Source organism: Schistocerca gregaria, chromosome 5 (assembly GCF_023897955.1).
Source record: "Schistocerca gregaria isolate iqSchGreg1 chromosome 5, iqSchGreg1.2, whole genome shotgun sequence".
In the NCBI taxonomy this organism is placed as follows: domain Eukaryota; kingdom Metazoa; phylum Arthropoda; class Insecta; order Orthoptera; family Acrididae; genus Schistocerca; species Schistocerca gregaria.
In genome coordinates this window covers 409,213,538-409,219,195 of record NC_064924.1, presented here as the reverse complement: position 1 = coordinate 409,219,195, position 5,658 = coordinate 409,213,538, and positions in this window count along the sequence as shown.

The following is a 5,658-nucleotide window of genomic DNA, read 5'->3' as shown; positions in this document are numbered from 1 at the left end:
AATTGGCGCTTTAGAGCGTCAAAATTCCCATGCAGCTAGAGAGCCCTGCCTATAATGCTCCAAATGTTCTCGATTGGAGAGAGATATAGCGATCTTACTGGCCAGGTTAGGATTTGGCAAGCGGGCGACATTTAGGCTTGCATCCCAACGCTGTCTGGGGCGTCTCCAGATGCGTCTTCGGCGGCCTGAAATCTCACTGAGTGCGGTAGAATCGTCTTCAGGGAAGAGTCCAGCTTCGAAGTGAACCCTGATGACCAACGATGATGTGTCTGGAGATACCCCGGAAGACTCTACTCTCAGTGATGGGATACCAACCTGGCTGTCATCCACCATCACCCCAACCAAGATTGATGGTCTGCGCTGCCATTTCATTTCGTAGCAGCTCTCCTTTGGTTTTCATCTTTACCACACAGTTCTTTTTTCCATTTCCAGGAGTGTAGTTGTTCCCGGTGACGTGACCTATCATCCCTAGACGTTTGACGCGAAGACTTCGAAAAAAAACTGTATAATGAAAATTACAGATACCGTTACATAAATACGAGAATCCTTCCGAAAGTAATGCTTCCTATATTTTTGCTTTGGTTAATGGAAAACATTGCTCAACTAGATTGCGAATCAAATACACGATACATACAGAGTGGATACTACCCCGCATGAATCAGAACCACTAGTCCAACTATGCAGTTCATACTGCTTCTGCACAAAGGAAGCCTCTTTACATATAGCTAGCCAAGCTCACAATTCTAGAAAACTATTACTTTGTCTTCCATTGCAACACATGGAGAAATGTTGTCTAGCGTTATCTCATTATGTACGAACCCAAGGCTGCGTTCTTTTACTCTCCTTCCTTCTCAATAAAGTTTCGAGTAGCTGCACTTATTCCCAAATCGTAACACATGCAAGCAGGTACACGACACCAGAACGACAAAAGAGTGGATTAGAACGGAGAAGGTTTGTTCCCTTCGAACTTGCAAGCCATGCGGTTAGTACAGCCCCTTCAGTTTTCACTGACGGAGCCCGCATTCGTCTCAACGAATCTAAGACAAATCAACGCAGCAAGAGCAGGAGAAACTACGCGAATGATTGACAAGTGGGTGCATACATTTCAGCAAAGATTACCCACGAGTAACGGGTACATAAAATGTGATACTTGAAAGATGGCAAATTATAACAGCTTTCAACTATTGAGTCAAACTATGTGTACTGTTCACCCACTTCTTTTTGAGCTTTTGTGTCGCTCAAGGTGCTCTTGCCGTACGTTTACTAATAACATATTGAAAAGAGCTTTGTGTGCCAATTGTTCACATATTTCATTTCACCTAAATAATTTATTATTACGTAACTGGAACCTTACAAAAATTGTATACTCATCTGATATGAGCTGTTTTATTGATGGTGCCACAACATCAAACGGTCAGAGATATGCGGTTCATATGGCACGTCTCGAGTTCTATTTAATACATACATCCTGTTTTTCCTGAGGCCCAAATAAGTGTCATGTCTTAATTTGATTTCAGTGAGTCCTTCTGAACTGAGAAATTAAAACAAAGTAACAAGTACAATTTTGGTAAACATTTCTGGAATACAGTGATCAATCGATTATTAAATTTTCGACTAAAGTTCAGTCTTGATCACACCATTTATGTCTCAGTGACAGAGGTAACCGGTTTCGGTTATTTTTACATAACCATCACCAGACCCATGGTTTCCTTAGGATGGTAAGCGGAGCTCTCCTCAGCTGCTACGAAGTTAACTCTGTCATTGAGACATAAATGGTGTGATCAAGACTGAACTTCAGTCAAAATAAAGTAACAAGTTTCAGGCTTTTTAGACTGGCTGCAATAATTTAAGAGTTGAAGACATTTTACAGTATGTCTCTTAAATTTAATTTTTTGTTTAGGACTATGAAATTTTACACGTGCTACATTTGTAAAACTAAAGAAGAACTGACAGAGATAATTATAAATTCGGTGGTGTCAGAATAACAACGAATATGTCGAACACCATAGTGTCATATCTTAACTGTAAATGTAATGTTATAGGTCGTCTTAAATAACATACGTGAAAGAATCTTCTTTCGATTATATCTCTTTATGATGCATTGATAGTGTAATGGACAGAACATGTGATTTCTTTGGTGGTTTCTGTCAAGAAGTGCAACACCTGTGAACAACGAGTCAAACAATTTTAAATTTACTGTTCTTACTAAAGTGAAGAATACATCAACTAGGAAAAAGTACTTGCGTGATTACGGCTGCTATTGCGGAAGAAGCAGCTCCAGGTGTGTCGCAATGAGATAAGAGTTAAAAACACATCTCTGACACACGTTTGTCATCCATCTACTTGATTGATGGGAAAAGTGCAAAACACACTTACGCAACAAGCATATATTTTGCTTCCAAAACCTATACATTGACCTTAATATTACTTGTTTCTGGACGTAAATATGAAAGATGGTGTAAGAAATCAGAAAACAAATGAAAAGAATGTTAAAATAATTGGGTTTTGCTTTACAGCTACTTTCACCGCCAAGAAAACGAAAAGACTGACGCATGCTACACTGACTCTGATACAAATTTTGCGACGAATGAAACAGACAAATAGTATTAGGAACCGTAACCACAGACCCTCAATTTGCATTTTCGTATGCAGTTGATACTGACACTTTTCCTTCAGAGCATGTAGCTCTTCCAAACTGACTACAACGTTATTGAATTCACTCCTGGAACAACGATAGTGCATTATGTTACAAATAAGTTTAGCGTATGTGCCTTTTTCATCACCTGTGAAGCAGGTATTTTAGACAACGTTTACACAGTCTGGATCTGTATTTTTGCACATTTAGTACACAGAAATAAATTACAGTTGGTTTGAAAGAAGGTTCTTGGTTTTCTGAACACTTAGGAGGGGATACTGCATAGGTTCATGATTAGGATAAAGGTACGATTCTAAAGACAGTTTTATAGCACTTGGATTTGAAACTTCTTTATTTAAATGTGTGTGTCTGTACTTAAATTGCAGAATGACTGAGAGGAAGAAACTTCCATGTTATTCGATTCTGAAACAGCTGAGTAAAATTGAACGTACTCAGCTTACTTTCTCTTTACTTATTCTTGTCAACACCGGCCCACAATATTCTAGCGCAGCGCAATCTCACTGCTCAAAAAAAGATAACCTGACTTCAAATGTTTAATTTAAAAGAATGGCCCTGACGAAAAAGAAATCCTACCAATAACCTATACACTTCATAAGCTCTTGCCTCACAAAAATCTTCATTACGCGAACTACTGCAATTCTGCGAGCGTCAATACCGCCAGCTAAATAAAAGATTCTAACTATTAAAGCCACTAACTACTAATAGACATGTGGTTAGGAAAGGAAAGATTTTGGTGCAAACCAAATAATGTATTTTTTACCTTAATAATGTGACATCCAATTCAGACACGAATATAAATCGTCATTGACATCTAGTACAAAGGTATATAATCATGAATAATATTCAATTTCCAAGTCGAACGTGTACAGATTGTTAGCCTACGCTAACACTTCAGACCTCTACCCTCCATCAATGTTAAGTTCTCATATCTAACTTCCATCACTGCTGCCTGTTCATCTCCAACTGCCCAACAATACTTCCATCACTGCTGGCGACTAATTTCCAACTGCCCAACATTACTGGCGATTAACTACGAACAACGAGTCCAACTAGCCACAGAGTCTCTTACAAAGACAGTGCAGTCAGAGATCCAATGCATAGCGCTAAATAGGGCTGCCAACACAGAAGCAGATCATTATTAAATCACTCACACAAATTAACTGGTTCATGCTCTGACACATGTGTGTCTGCATGAAGTTGGTGGAGCAGTCGCGACGTAGTGGTGGCAAGCGACGTGGCGGCTAACTGTACTCACGGCTCTTGATGTTTGAATGCTCTTCACAATTTCTTCTTGGCGACGGATGTTTAATGTGTTAGAGTCGTTCCTTATTGCCGAGAGTACCATGCAACAGCCAAATCCACATCCGAGGCAAAATTCCTTGCAAACGGCTTCCAATTGCCTCCCTTGGCACCCTCGATGTGTACTGTGCAACGGCTAGCTCTGCCTGCGTACCGTTCCCACCAAGGAGCCGTCCAGTTCGACCGCCAAAACCACCTTTTACATCGCTCCAAGCCACTGCCGTTGGAGATGGACTTCCTTACATATTTTACGTTATATAAGTGTCCTAAGCATGAACAGCTTCCAATATACAATGTTTTCTTCATAAACATACATATATTATAAAATTTCATTATTTTAAACATTACTTAGTTTTTCCATACATACATTACAAAGTTTAAATTTCCTGTCACAAATCAGTGACCTCAAGTAATAAAGAACAAACACTTCATAATCGGAGATACACAGTTACATAGTATAAACCTACTTCTAATCGATATAGGTGTTACATCCTCACTGCTAATATAGAATTCTCGACGCCAAGTTACCTTCTGGAACCCGAAGCAAATCTGCTGGAATACTGCAATCACTCTTCATTATGAAAAAAAAAATAATGTTGTCAAAATAATTCTTATGGAAATAATGCTGTCGCTGATGGCCCAAAATTGTAAATAATTTCCTTTACTGCATAATAAAAGTATACTTTTTTCCATGTATTTGAGAGAATGGAATTTGTAAAAAAAGTACAAAAATATACTTTTGTATTGTATTTGATGAGGGATTGACGTGTAAATACATGAAAGATATTTTGTAATATCTGATATTCATTGAAATCCACAAGATACAAATACCTTTAAAAGCAACGTCATAACTGACATCACAAATGCACGTGGTACATACAGCCACAATAACATAGAAACTTCCACTACAGAGTATCTATGAAACTAAATAAATGCAAAAAAAACCTTTGGTTCATGGGAAACCCGTTTGCTCAACTAGATTATGAATCAAGTGTACCGGACATAGAGAGAGGAAACTGCGCCGCATGAATCGTAACCACGAGTCCAACTTTGCTGTTCATACTGCTTCTGTACAAAAGAAGCCTCCTTTTCCGATACAGCTTGCCAAGTTCGCAATTCTAGATGATTATTGCCTTGTCCTCAAGTGCAGACACATGAAGAAATGTTGTACAGGATTCTCAGCATAACCTCATATACACTCGGCCAAGGCTGTGTTCATAAATTACTCTCCTTCCTTCTGAATACAATTTCGAGTAGCCACAGACAAGCAAAAACGCGGCACCAGAGCCAGAACTGAATAGATTAGAATTAAGAACCTTTGTTCCATTCGAACTTGTAAGCCATGCGCTCGTTACAACCCCCTTTAATTCTCACTGACTGAGCTTGCACTCGTTTCTGAGATCTTAGGACAAATCACGCAGCAAGAGCAGGAGAAACTATACGAACAATTGACAAGTGTGTATGGATATTGCAGCGAAGATTACTCACAAGTAACAGGTACGTAAAATATGATGCTTGGAAGATGGCAAATTATAACAGCATTCAACTACTCATCAAACTATGTGTACTGTTCACTCACTTCTTTTTGAGTTTTTGTGTGGCTCTATGTGCTCTTGCCGTACGTTGTCTAATAATATACTGAAAAGTATTTTGTGTGCCACTTATTTACATATCTCATTCAATCGGATTATAAAATGGTCCTA